The sequence below is a fragment of the Podarcis tiliguerta genome (genome assembly GCF_965153285.1).
Source record: "Podarcis tiliguerta genome assembly, chromosome: 6".
Taxonomy (NCBI): domain Eukaryota; kingdom Metazoa; phylum Chordata; class Lepidosauria; order Squamata; family Lacertidae; genus Podarcis; species Podarcis tiliguerta.
The window spans coordinates 19,004,035-19,019,235 of NC_139539.1; the positions used below are offsets into that span (position 1 = coordinate 19,004,035).

The 15,201-nt window shown below is 44.6% G+C and overlaps 1 long non-coding RNA gene across 1 annotated transcript in view; it reads right to left on the bottom strand.

Moving 5' to 3' along the window:
• Positions 1 to 518: 518 nt before the first annotated feature.
• The window catches only part of LOC310680449, a 421,426-nt gene continuing 406,743 nt past the window's right edge, over positions 519 to 15,201 (bottom strand). Inside the window, exon 3 of the long non-coding RNA XR_014512771.1 lies at positions 519 to 575. This is a non-coding gene — a long non-coding RNA (uncharacterized lncRNA). The remainder of the gene's footprint in view (positions 576 to 15,201) is intronic.

Consider the following 15,201-nt stretch of genomic DNA (forward strand, 5'->3'; position numbering starts at 1 on the left):
TCTTGGCTGTGGAGCAGCCTCCTTCCATTACATGGCTGCTACTGCTTCTCCCTGAGGCCTTTTCCTCAGAGGAATATAGTACAATATAGCGCTAGCATTTTATAGCTATACAGCGGGAACAGGGTTAATTCTAGAAAATGGGAGAGTTGGGAGGCTTCTTTTCTCTCAGAAAGAATCACAAATCCCTGGTTTATAGTACGGGGGGGGGGTGTTAAAAAAATTCACAGCATTCTCCTGCCCAAGCCTATCCCAGGATGCTTATTCTAAGCCGTTAGAGACTTAGAATTGTAGAGTTGGAAGGGACTATGAAGACCATTTAGTCCAACTCCCTGCAGCGCAGGAATGTTTTGCCCAATGTGGGGCTCAAACCCACGACCCTGCAATTAGGAGTCTCATGCTTTACCAGCTGAGCTATCCCTCAGGACTTCACAAGGTGAATTCAGCTTAATTGATACTTCAGCATTTTGTACATCCTGGGTTTTAAGCATTATTATTTTTTGTTTAATTTGCAAATACAGTCATACAGTGGTACCTCGGGTTAAGAACTTAATTCGTTCCGGAGGTCCGTTCTTAACCTGAAACTGTTCTTAACCTGAAGCACCACTTTAGCTAATGGGGCCTCCCACTGCTGCCACAGCGCCATTTCTGTTCTCATCCTGAAGCAAAGAACTTAACCCAAGGTACTATTTCTGGGTTAGCGGAGTCTGTAACCTGAAGCTTCTGTAACCTGAAGCGTATGTAACCCGAGGTACCACTGTACTTTGGGTTACAGATGCTTTAGGTTGCGTTTTTTGGGGGGGGGTTATGGATGCGCCGAAACCCGGAAGTACTAGAACAGATTACTTCTGGGTTTTGGCAGTCACGCATGCACAGAAGCGCTGAATCGCAACCCGCGCATGCGCAGACACGGCTTCAGGTTGCAAACGTGCCTCCTGCACGGATCACATTTGCAACCCGAGCATCCACTGTACTTCTGTGTAACCCCCTGTTCCTGTTTATTGTTGCAGTTGTTGTAGAGTAACCCTTTTTCACCTACAAACTGATAGACACTTGACTCCCCGAGTTTGCCAATAATACAGATTAACATTCAGAGTGCTCAGAAGAACACATATCTCAGTGATCAGAGAGCCAGTGTGGTGTAGTGGTTAAGAGCGGTAGTCTCGTAATCTGGGGAACCGGGTTCGCGTCTCTGCTCCTCTACATGCAGCTGCTGGGTGACCTTGGGCCAGTCACACTTCTTTGAAGTCTCTCAGCCCCACTCACCTCACAGAGTGTTTGTTGTGGGGGAGGAAGGGAAAGGAGAATGTTAGCCGCTTTGAGACTCCTTAAAGGGAGTGAAAGGCGGGATATCAAATCCAAATTCTTCTTCTTCTTCTTCATTGCAACAACTCGAGGACCATGATTCTCATATCATAGGTAAAGGTAAATGACCCCTGGACAGTTAAGTCCAGTCAAAGGCAACTATGGGGTGTGGCACTCATCTCACTTCAGGCCTCAAATTATAGCTCATATTATAGAGTGGATGTTGAGAGATGGTTTATAAGCCAAATGCTACCTAATGCATTCCTGGACAGAAAGAGATTTGGAACCAGGGATGCTCACGCTTTTAGCCACAACAGCAAGACATCTCTTTAGGATTCTAGTTACCCGATAAGCAATGCTGCCCAAGCCCACTCCAAACTGCTGGCCACTACCGGTGGGCAAACAAACCATGGAAGAAAGCTATGTTCACATGTAAATGAAACAAACCCAAACTTTGGCTTCAGACTGGTTTGTTGGCAGCAAGTAAACCATAGTTAAGCTGTGCTGGGTAGATGTTAAGCCATGACTGAATAGACTGTAGCTTAATAAATTATGGCTTAGTGTTGTAGAAACTAGGCCAATGCTGTGCTCATTGGGTTGGTGGCTGGACTTAATAGAAAGAAGCATCACATATGCTTTCTCCAACTGGCTGATTGAGGCTGCGGGCCTCAGGCATTTGCCCAAGCCACTCACACCTCTCCCAGGCCCAGATTTGAAACTTATAACCCTGAATTTGCTCACATTCTTCTACGATAAGTGTCAAGGAGCCATTATTGATATCTCTGATGCTCTTTGGTCAATACTAGGTAGGTCATCATTCCAATTTCAAGTGAGCTCTCCAGCCAATGGAGGTGGCTCTGAAGGCCACGTAGTCACAAACAACCATCAGGGTATGGGAATGGAGTCAGTCACCATTTCCAGAAGATGATAGTGCAGGGGCAAAAGGCCAGACTGTCGCTCAGCTGGTGGGGTTTTGCCCATGATGAAACACTCGTTACGTAGGAAGGTGATTCATGCCCTTTCCCATCTGCCCCAGCCTGTCTCCACTTCCTCAAAGCAGATGCCATGGAGCCTCAAGAATGAATGACAAGCCCTTCAAAGGGTAATTCCCACTTTGAGGCAGAAGGGATTGCGACACTTTGAAGCCGTGGATTTCTTCCCTTTGCTTTGGGTGACTTTGAAAACGATAAGTAGAATCCCAGCCTGTTTTGCATGGAGGGAGAGGTCCAGAAGAGTCACCGTATTTATCATTTATTTATTAAGATTACGTTTATCTCACCCTTCAGCAGACAATGCCGGGGTAGCCTACAATACAGTAAAGTCCACAATTACGCAAGGGTCACATTCCGGGGATCAGACGTAAAGCCAAAATTGTGCATAGTCAAATTGCATTGGGTTCAATGATGGATGGGATTGCTGAAGCTTTTTTCCTGGATGCCCACCCCATTTCTGCTCCCTTTTCTAATTTTTTTAACATTTTTGCCAAGCGCATAAAACACACAAGTTAAATGTGCGTAAGTTGCGGGCTTATTGTACAATTAAAAGGCAAAAACGGATGCAATACAATTTTAAAACAGTAGATAGAACACAGTACATCATTAAAATTTCAAAAAGCCCATAAACTCAATTGCATCAGCACCCAATACTAATCTTCGCTGAGGAATTGTGCCTGTTTACTCTCCGGGTGCTTTCAGGTGACCTGTTTATTGTGCCTTCGTCCTGATTTGTTTGCAGGGAGGTTAGACGAAGCTGTCTATTTATGGAGCATGCCTTCTGATCTTGTTCACGAGGAGTTTAGATGATGTTCCCATCGAGCAAATGCTATTGCACGCTTTCCGGTGCGTTTCCCCAGCACTTTTCTTATTGCCAAAGGTCCTATCTTTTTGGGAAGTGGCTTTGTTGCGGTGGACCTCCAACTGTAACTGCATAACCTGAAATGGCTGGTGCACCAGGGAATCCCACCTGAAAATAGCAACCGTCTGAAAGCTCTTTCTGTAAAAACCTTTCGAGGCTGTTCCTCTTCAAACTGTGTGAAGCTGATATTTGTGGAGACCCCCTTATATAAACAGCTCCCTGCATATTGTAAACTAGCACATCAGTGGAAAGGGAATGTGAAAAGTCGAGAGAAGTGAAGCAAGAGCCGCTTGTCACTCTTAGCTAAAGTCAGTCGCTTGGCTGGACAGAACTATGCCTAGTTGATCTCGCCTCCCCTTTCTCCCATTTTCCTTCCACAGCAAACAACTGGGTGGTTGTTGTTTTGATAATAACATTCAGTCTGCACATGAAAATGAGCCTGTCTGGGCCACCTCTGCTCCTGCTGAGCATAGCTTGTCTTTCCCCTCCTTTTTGAAATAATTTGTATTTGATTTTAAAAGTATAAAATTATAACAATACAACCATACACATCCACATCTAAAGATTCCTCCAAATCTTTGGACCTCCCACCTTGCCCTCCGTGGCTCCTGTTATTAATCCTTTTCTACTGCATCTTTTTCAATAGCCCATATTTTATAGAAGTCCATTATCTCCATAGTACTTGCTACATTGAGAGTGTTAATTGCAATCCTGCTAATGTTTTCATCTGCTTACAGTGGTCTCCAAGATAAATTATAAATTTCCTCCATTGTTTGTTAAAGTTTCGATCTTCTTGGTTCCTAAGCTTTCTGGTCAGTTTTGCCTTCTCGGTATAGTCCAACAGTTTAATTTGCCATTCTTCTCTGGTAGGAACTTTATCTTCTTTCCATCTCTGGGATCATAATATCCATGTGGCTGTCGTCACATACATAAAAAGTATTTTCTGCTCCTTTGGAATATCAGCACCTACAATTCCTAATAGGAAAGCTTCTAGCTTGCTGTTGTTTTATATAAAAGTTACTTTAAACATTTTTTCCAATTCATCATATATCATTTCCCAGAATGTTTTTATTACCTTACACGTCCACCAAATATGATGAAAGGTGCCTTCTTTTTCTTTACATAGCTTATCACATTCCAGATGTGGGCACAGTGAGCCCAATAAAGTTGCTATTTCTCCCTCCCTGTCTTCTTGGGGCAGGTGGCATGTATGACATCCACAGGTACTCAGGGTATGACAATGTCCCAATAAGTTCTGCCTAACCGAGAGTGAAGCCGTATGAGTTAGCAACTGCGGGGAAGCGGTCCAGCACCTGCCTGCCTAGGTGGGACCTTTATAGACATCCCATTGGTGGCTGCCTCACCTTTGACACTGTTCACACCTGCAAAAGTTTTGGGGCTTTTTAATGTCCTGCTTTCATTGTGCTATAGCTCTTGCGGACAGCAATCATGTGGTAGCATTGTGGAAGCATCACAGACCAAACTAAAGCAAAATAAATCCACCACGAACGCTCTGCTATTGTGTTAGGAACAGAGTGCACTCACAATAAGACAGCAGACTGGAGGGGCCCTTTGCACAAATGTGAATTCCTCCTGATTTCGGACAGAAGCCAGTGCATGACCTCTTACTTGGTTGCAAGTATGAATGTTAGGGCATTGTCCTCGAAACACTCCGCTTGGGATCTCCTGCCAACGGCCCTGCTGTTTCGATTCTATGTCTCAGGGGGGAAGCTGCTGTGTACTCAGTGATGGCTCAGAGATAGCCATCATGGTGCTTGCCAGATGATGTGGACTCCCACCAACCCTGACCCTTGGGCCATGCTGCCTGGGGCTGGTGGGAGTTGGCTATCCCTGTTGTAGTGCATCTGGCCTAGTTCTCTTGACCTTCAGCATGGCCCTGAGATGCTGAACGTGACAAGGAATGGAGACATCTAAGGGAGTGGTCCAAACCCAAGATCTACCACGATAAGATCCAGTAGATCTCCAGCTCAGCTGGCAGGTTCCTGGCACAGCCAGGCTATGCTGCCATAAGCCCTACATATCACCTCAGCTGAAAATACACAAGTGTAAGCCCCAAATTATGGGGGTTCCGGGGAAGGGGGGGCAGGAACGGGTGGGGTGGGGACTTATTATGGATCCTAACTCTATTCAGCTTGGCCACATGACCTGGCAACCTGGTGGAACTTAAATCAACAAGAAAGGTAATGTAAGTCAAACTCTAGTTTTCCCTTGGCCAGCTCAGCCAAGGATATCCACACTCCGGAATAGTTAGGATTGCTCTGTAAGTAGGATTTCTACGTAGCCATTTTTGTATCTGCCAGGTTGGGTTATTAACAGCCTGAATGGTATTCCCCGTGTCCACGATCTAGGACAAGAGCAGAAGTCTAACCTTCCACTTTTGAGTGCTCAGATCCCGGCAGGTGCACTAAGAACATTCCATAGTCGGTTGCAACAATCTGAAGGCTAACAGACTAACCCAACCACTATATTATCTTTCCTGGTAAGGCTCCACTGGCTTCAGCTATTGTCTTCCAAAGTGCTGGAGCCTATGGATCTTGGCACCAGACATTGCTAAATTAATAAGCTATTGCTTCACAAGTCTCTGATCCCCAGCCAGTTGCTAACACCCTGTTAGGTAGGCCAGGCACATACATTCCATATAACTGGGAACTCTCCTTCTGTCATTGAGAAGAACCAGAATTCTTAGTGGCCTGCCTGAGCTTGAGTTGACCTAGATTGGGAAGTCTGTACCTTCATTCTGGGGACCCAGGCTCTGCGCTGCATTCGCCAAGCACACACCAGAACCGCCTCAAGGCCACAGTAGAAAGCGCATCTCTGAATAAGCCTCAGGCCATCTCCATATTTTATGAGAGGGATTTGAACACATACTGGCAATCGAGGCTTGCACAATTTAAGTGGATTGCAGAGCTCAGTTGCACAACAAATCCACTTTTTAAAAATTGGCTTTTTGCAGTTAGGAAAGTGAAGGGGAAATGCAATGAAAAGTATAAGGATGAATGATTAATGGGGAGATTTGTACACCCTGCATAAGCAGATGAAGATGAGTTTCCCTAGAATGCTTGGTTTCTCTGGTGAAAGACAAGTAAGTGCTTATCTGCTTTGTCACAGTGAAGGCTTCTCTAGATAACATATTTATTGAGCGTTCATCCTGCTTTGCTTGCACAAAGCTTATGAGGAGGTTAGTCAATGCCCAGTCTTTCCTGAACAGCTGATTTATTTGCACAGTTATAAGACAATGAGCATTCCTCCTGATTTCATCCTGATTTGCGTGCACAGGGCTTACACACCTTCTCTTTAATTATTCACCCATAGCACATTTTCTACTGCGTTTCTTCATCACTTTCCTAACTGCAAAAAGTCAGAGTCTTTCTTAAGGTGGATTTGTTGTGGTAGAGAGATTGAGTATTTTTATCCAGTTTAAGTAATCAAACCTAACTTTATGGCATGCAGTTGAATCCCTCCTGCGAAACTGGGGCCCATGAAGTCCCTTCCCCACTCCATGAAGTGGGGAAGGAGATTACCATTTTTCTCCCTTGAAAAGTCCATAGAGCTGAAGGAGGAAGTTGAAAGAGTGGCGCACTTTCCCACTTCCTCTTCCAGCTCTGTTTGCTTTTCAAGGCTCAGATTAATTTTACTGGGTCTGACTTTTACCCAGATCCCTCGGGAAAGCAAAGTATGTCTGTGAGCTTTCACTCTTTCTGTCTCTCGGGGCTGGGAATGATCCAAGGGAGAGACAAGAGAGATGACCAGCTGGGCATCACCCATAGCACTTTCTCAATAATATGTAGGAGCCTATGGGCCCAAAGAGCTTACCAACCAACTTTATATGCTGCTTATTATCGCTGTGTCACATATTAATCATGGCCCATTTCTTAAGCTCCCATTAAGCCATCAGTCCTTTGGGAAATATATATTGGACTACATATACTTTAACCAAACTGAGAGAGGCAGGAGTGCCTGGCATGCTTTGGTCCATGGGATCATGAAGAATCAGACATGACTAAACGACTAAACAACAACACTTTAATCTGATTATACCTTACCATTTGCCATCCTGAGCTCCTTTGGGAGAAAAAAGTGGGATATAAATTTAATAAAAGAAACATGATGCATTTATCCAGATGGGTTAGTCTGTTGTAAGCAAAAAGAGTCTTGTGACACCTTATAGACTAACAAATTTATTACAACATAAAGTTTCATGAACTAAACAGAACATAGGAAGACAATTGGTCCATGCAGCTCACTGTTGTCTAAACTGACTAGCCCTGGGACATTCCCAGCCTACTTGGAGGCAGCAGGAATTAAACCTGGGATTTTCTTCCTGAAAAGCTGGTGCTCTATGGCCTCCCCCATGAAAAATCACAGAGACCGTTCACAAAAATAGTGTTTGCCCTGGTAAACTAAGAAAGACACACAGCAGAGTAAAATCTTGTTACCTTGATTAAGGCCACAATTGAGATAGCAGTGGCTGTTTTCAATCCCAGCGTTTGTGCTCATTGGCTTTCCAGTGCCAGGATGCTTGTGTTATCAACAGCGCTGCTTTGTGAAAGGTCCTTGGGACTGTTTTATAGATAGATTTGCTTCAAATGCAATTGCCACATTGCATTTTGTTCCTCTTTGGCATCACGGTTTACACACAAACACACCCCCTGCTCTCTCTACATCAATATGGATGTACCATAAATGTGGGTGTGGGTGTGCATGCACACATGTGTCTGCACACACACACACACACAGCCTTTAATGAATTAGCCTCTAGCCCTCAAAAGTTAATACTGTAATAAATTATTTTTGTCTTTTATTTTTACTCAAAACTAGACAGGAGCCTTTGGTTAATTTTCATTGATTCCTATGTTTCCCCCCTTGTTTGATTTCATTTTACCTTTGAATCCTGTGGGTTAACTCTATAAGAAGAAGTGGGGAGCACTAGAGCACTATGCAATGTTGCATTATCATTATTTTATACAGCCACACTATCAGATGAAGAGTTGCAATTATCACGAGAACAACAGGTGCAATTCAGTGTTACCTGGTCTGAAGCAAGAGATCTGGCCTGTGAATGGTTCCACAACTGTGAAAAGAATGTGGGCATTTTGGTCTTCAAACACTTTTGCTTGAAACTGAAGCAAGACTCCATTTCTAAAATAAATTATAAATCTCTGGGACCAGTCTTGGGATCTTAGGGTGAAGAGCAGGAGGGTAGGTAAGACAACGAAAATAAATAGGAGGAGGAGGGTGGGAGAAAAGAAGAAAGCCCTATGAATCCAATCGGACTCATTTAGGAGGTCTTGGTTTTTTATTATTGCCGCTGTAAAGCTGGGGGAGCTGCTGGATGGTTTTCCTGCCTCAGGTGACTATTTTTTATTTTATTTGCTGCCTTTGGGAACAATGCACCATGACTGGAGGCAACGGGGGAGGGTGTAGTTAGGGGTTGTCATTTGTCGCTTTGCCTCAGGTAGCAAAATGTCTTGGGCCTGCCCCAAAAGTGCCAGCTTAACTGTGGGTTCCTGGGGCTGTGGGTGCCATGCAGCGTGCATGGCCCTGGCACCAAAATTTGCTGGTTCCTTCATAGGGAATTTTGAGGGTGCTCAGGGCCCCAGGGTGTTCACCCCTATGACCTGCCCTGACCACATCCTAAAAAAGAAAAGACGATTTAACGCCAGGGTGGCGCTGTGGGTTAAACCACAGAGCCTAGGACTTGCCGATCAAGTCAGAAGGTCGGCGCTTCGAATCCCCACGATGGGGTGAGCTCCTGTTGCTCGGTCCCTGCTCCTGCCAACCTAGCAGTTCGAAAGCACGTCAAAGTGCAAGTAGATAAATAGGTACCACTCCGGCGGGAAGGTAAATGGCGTTTCCATGCGCTGCTCTGGTTCGCCAGAAGCGGCTTAGTCATGCTGGCCACATGACCCGGAAGCTGTACACCGGCTCCCTTGGCCAATAAAGCGAGATGAGCGCCGCAACCCCAGAGTCGTCCGCGACTGGACCTAGTGGTCAGGGGTCCCTTTACCTTTTAGGAATAGGAACAGGAACTGAACAAAAGACTAGGCCAGCCAGCAGATCCTCGCCCCCTCAGTCCCCTGAGAAGGCTTGGGCACCTTTCTTTATCCCTGCAAGCCTCCTTCTGTTTTATTTCAGCCAAGTAACTGTTTCATCATGTTGCAAAGAAACATTTTTTCCCATTGCAGCACTGCAACGTTAATTTCAGCTCACTGACATATGCATAAATCTGGCTTGTAAAACTCCTGTGGACACAGATCGCTGGCAGCCCAGCGTAGGAGGTGGATAAAGTTTATAAACTTTAGCATTGGTTTGCGAGAGTCCTGATCGCTGTTACTGTCATTTGGAGGCCGATTTGACGATCTTCCCCTGATACTAATGAATTGCTGTTGCAATCAGATGACAAACCCAAGGTATTTATAGAAAACAAACATGTCCCCATGCTTGTTTCGAAGGGGAGGACAACTGTAATTTACAATGAGCTGGTCTTAACAACAGCTGTACTTTCTCAATCCCTTCCTTTGAATCTTCACTCTGATTGCTCACAACTGTATAGGTCTGGGTTAGGGAGCCAATCAGAAAGCAGCTTATTAATTTTTTTAAAAAGTCTCTGTGTGAAAAGTGAATGGAATTTAGGTACGTAGTGAATTTGCAGCAACAATTTTCTGTGCACTGATTCCTCAACATATAAAACTGGCAGGGAGATATATCCTTAACTGAAAGGGGGGGGGGGAGAGATCTATGTGAAAGCATGCAAGCTTTTGAGGAAGACAGAACTACTCATCATGCATTATTCTACTATATACGTAACTTGAAAGTTTGCACTGTTCTCAAATGTTTTGTTAGTTCCACACTGACCAATTTATGCCCCAACTTAACTACAACAGCATAAACCCCACATCCCAGTTAAACTGATCCCAGTTTGTGTTAACTCCCTGATCTGGGGTTATTCAGGGCTCCTCCAGCTGAGCGGAATCCAGTGGATCTTACACCAGTTTAAGTCCTGAAAAATTGGTGTTCCAATTTTTGCAAAGGCAGGATTGAGCAGAGGAGATTTATGCTGGACCCTAACTGTGACCTGGTGACCTGGCAGAACTTACACAAGTAAAAGGTAAAGGTAAAGGGACCCCTGACCGTTAGGTCCAGTCGCGGACGACTCTGGGGTTGCACGCTCATCTCGCTCTATAGGCTGAGGGAGTCAACGTTTGTCCTCAGGCAGCTTCCGGGTCATGTGGCCAGCATGACTGAGCCGCTTCTGGTGAACCAGAGCAGTGCAGAGAAACACCATTTACCTTCCCACTGGAGTGATACCTGTTTATCTACTTGCACTTGACATGCTTTCGAACTGCTAGTTCAAACTCTGTTTTAAAGGCTTATTAAAGGCTTAGAACAGGGATAATTTGCACCAGCTTAATTTAAGCTAGTGTAAATCCTGCTGGCTTCTACTCAGACATGTTTTTCTCAGCCAGGCTTCAGGTGCCAAAATAATTTCGACTAGCACTTCAGCTAGTACCCTTGCATGAGGGTGTTACCTGAAACGCCACCTCAGGCAGATAAATGTCTTGGGCCAACCTTGTCTACCAGAAAAGGTTTGGGAGTATCCTTAAGGTGGAACAAATCTGTATATTCTTTCATTTATTCTCATATTTTAATCACCAGAGAGATGGTGGCATTTGAATTTGCTGCCTCTGACACCAAAATATCTGAGCTCATTTTTGCATCTTTGCAGCAGGGAAGAAAGACTAAACAACCAGAGCTGGCTCCTCCCACTTCTGACTTTGGAAAGGGTACAGGAGCATGAAGTCAGTGGAATGCTGGCAACTATACACACTCCCAGCAGTTTGGTTATCCACCCACAAGGTTCTCATTCAGGAGAATCTGTGTTCTGCGGCCAATCCCTGCGCCATCTTTCTGAGATCAAATCTGGATCAAAGGGGAGCGCAATTGGGATCTTCGTCTGGCCGCTGTATGACATCCCAGTTTTCCAAGGATGTTCTCCCATGGATCTTGGCAACCATGTTGCGCCTAGACATTTCCTGGGGAGTTGCAAGTTCCTTTTCTTGCTTGAGGAGTCCTTGCCAGCAAGAGCAGCAACTTCTGCATATACCTTCGTTCAATGCTTGTCAACTCTTGTCTTTATGATTTATGTGGTTTCCCCCTGACTTTAGGGCTTGATCACAGATATGCTAAAACGGAGCTGGCTTGCGATCTGACAGATACTGGATTTGTTTGTAATTTTTTGCAATTGGATTAACATTATCTTTTTGTTTCAAAGGTATGGCCATCAGCACTCCATTCAACATGAACATTGGTCCATTGAAGTCTCACATCCTGGTCCTTGGCCTGCTTGAGTCCAGGGGGACTTACTCCTTAGTAAATGTGTATTGCAGTGCAAGCGTCTGACTGTAGTCCTAAGCACACATACCTGGAAGTGGGTAGTCTCACTGAAATCAGGACTTATCTTGGGGTGCTTAGGATCAGATCGTACCTGCTTGTTCTCAATTCTCAGCTCAGAAAACGCCCAACATTTATATGACTTCATGGCCTTACCTGTTCTTTTCAAGGATACCTACCTTATCACCTTGTTCACTTCTGCAGTGGTTCGTTGGCATGTTCTTTCGGCTTCTTGCAAAAGCAACTGGCCTTTACACTTCTCCCTTGTGACACTGATGACACCTGAGAAGCTATCCCATATTCCTCTGTGTATTACTGACAATGGGACAAAGCTAACCAGCCGAGGCAGGGTAAAGGGCTCTCTGTTGTGAGACTTCCTGAACTGGCTTTTCAAAGGTGGAAGCAGCATTCGCCAAAGGACATATTGGTGTTCCAGCAGTGCTTTAGAATTATTTACGTGCCTATTTGGAACGGGACATGTGTGCCAATTTGCCAGGAGTCTTGAGGCGCTGTGCCTTTGTGCGCATGCATAGGAGAGGGGAGTTTTTCAAAACAGCTCATCTCATAATTGTTAAGAGGAATATGCCTGAAGGCCTTCTGGAAGGAGACAGGCCTTATCTTATCCAGGCCACACCTGGGGGTTCTAATCTTCTGACCTCTCTCTCCGAAGCCTGCTTATCCCCTTTGTGCTCCATTGTCATTTGAATTCTTGGCCCATTCCCGCATATCTTATTCTGTCTGGCCTTCTTGGCCCTGAGCAGAAAATGGGCAAGGAGAGAGGACAGGCAGTCTGATTGCTTCAGCGTCCCAGAGGAGATATATACCGTATTTTTTGCTCTATAAGACTCACTTTTTCCCTCCTAAAAAGTAAGGGGAAATGTGTGTGCATCTTATGGAGCGAATGCAGGCTGCGCAGCTTTCCCAGAAGCCAGAACAGCAAGAGGGATTGCTGCTTTCACTGTGCAGCGATCCCTCTTGCTGTTCTGGCTTCTGAGATTCAGAATATTTTTTTTCTTGTTTTCCTCCTCCAAAAACTAGGTGCGTCTTTTGGTCTGGTGCGTCTTATAGAGCGAAAAATACGGTATGTATATATATATATTAATGCAAGGCCATCTCCCTCAGGACCCACCCTCTGCAAACTGTTGCTTCCTTTCATGTGCTAGCTTCAGGATTTCTCAAAGTCCCCCAAAGTTGGCCGGGTCCCAGTGGCTGACAGATTTATTTATTCAGCTCTAGGGTCTTCTTTTTTTCTCTTCAGAGAAGTCTAACATGCGGGAGGATGGAAAGACTGAGTGCTAAAAGAAGAAGTCTTTGGATAGCCGGCCCATTGTACGTCAGATGAAGGAGAATGTTGAAAACTCGCGTCGTAATAAGGACTTTCTCAACCCCATTTATTTGGGAAACTGAGGAAGTCCCATTAAAACCATCAAAGACTTACTCCCTTGCTGTGGGTGCAATGGCAGCACTTGACCACAATCCAAAACGAGGGTAATTTTTGTGTCCATTGATTTTCATTGGGATTACACAAGCCAGCCCTGCATTTGAGGACTTCTTCCGTTCCAAATATGGGTGTGGACACAAAGAAAGGCACTTTTTCACATGGATGGAAAAACCACAGCTGTGCCTTAGACCTGTGCTACGCAGACAATGAAGAGAGAGGCAGATCCTGCAAGGGGTGTCTGTCTGTGCTACAGTCCTTACCAGGCTAGTGGGAGATCGGATTCAGCAGGCTGCAGGGGATTGACTAGGCAACATTCAGTAGATCCGGGGGGAATTTATGCAATGTGACTTAAATGGCCCCTTCCACCTCCCTCTCAGTTCCCAAGACATGGACTGGTGCCTCCCGATATCAGCTAATGTGGCAGGTGATGTCCCTAACCTGACAGCTCTCCAAACAAGACTAGCTCTGGTCAAACCTTCCCTGTGGTCTGAGCATCAGCAACACTTATGTGAAGCCCAGTTCTGGCCCTAAACGTTGCATGCCTTTGAGCGACACAGAATGCCCTCTTCGCGTAGCACAGGTCTAAGGCACAGCTGTGGCATGATGTATGTATGTGATCAGTGCCATAGCTGTCAACTTTCAGATTTGAAAATAAGGGATCAGCAGCCTCGAAAATAAGGGATCGGCAGCCTCACCTGTCCCGGGGACAGTCTACGGGATATCTAACAATTCTGGATAGCAGTGGGAAGCAGCGGGAAACAGTGCTGGAATAGGGGAATTTCCCACAAAAAAAGGGAAGGTTGACAGCTATGATCAGTGCAGTTTTTTGTGTGTGTTTTTAAGTATATCCCAGGTAGTTCATTCAGTAAGCTTCAGGACTGTGTGGTGTGATTTCAGTCTGCCCCCCCCCCCCCAAATCCCAAGCAGTCACCTCACCATACACATGGAAATCTCTGCACATGTGCTCTAGGAGATGGGACTGTGACACAACTTGGATGACAATGTAAAGGGGGGGGGGCGGTCCAACAGTTTGCTTTGCTTGTGCCGAACGATAATCCACATATTTCCAAAGAAATGAATGAATGTACAGTGTAGGCTTAAACATAATCCATCTAGGATTACTGTCTTTAAAAAAAGATTCCTATATATAGGTAGATTTCTAACACTCTCTTGAGTTCTTCTTTTCAAAAGTGAAAAAAGCGGGGAGATTGATTTTGAAAACAGAATAACCCCCCACATTCACAATGATGCAAGAAGAATGCACTTGAGAAAATGATGCAAGATAAATGCACTTGGTTTATTTAGATATTGAGGGTGATATGAAACCGAGGTGGCCTGCTTGCACAATGGTTTGGTGCTCATGCAAACAGGGCTGTTGCTTCCCCTCATCAACTCCTGAAAACTGCCACACCCTCGAAAAAGAAACCTGCTCTGGGGTATGGGGGGGGGGCCTTCTGCTTTAACTTACATTAATCTAATTCAAAATATGTTTTTTCTTTTTAAATAATTATGACTAATTAAGCACTGCTTGAAAAGCACAAAGAATGACCTAGCTAGCATGCATACTATATCTCTCATTCACACACTCGTGTGTGTACACATGCAGTCTTTTTTATGAACCTCTGTGCAATAGGGGATCCTGCAAATTCACATCCCTGAGACAAGTTAAGTTAACTGATCTGAAAGCACATTATAGGAAGCTAATCAGGTCTGGTTCTGAGAAGGTCACCTGAGAATCCATTTGTGCCACATTGAGTTGCATGCTGGGTGAAAGTTTGTTTATAAATGCAAAGAAATAAAGAAAGAAATTATTGCTTACATTCTGTTTTAGATTTATGAGACTAGTTACATAATCTTCTTAAACCCATTTGCTAGTAAATATATTTCAACGTAGCATATTGGTAAAATCACACACAGTTTATTTTACCAGTGCACAATTACATTCGGAAGGAGTCTTACAATTCCTTAAGTCTATTGTAGCAAAAACCTTTGTGAAGAAGTCCGCTTATGCTACAGAAACTCTGCTAATCTTTAAAGTACCACTTTAGTAATTTTTGTATGATGTAGTCAGCTGCCTTGGGCTTCTTTTTGGAAAGAAAAATGGGCTACAAATAATCAGAATGGGGGGAAACCCAAGATTATTAAATTGATTTTGCTGTGGTAACAGACTAACAATTGTTAATACCATGAAA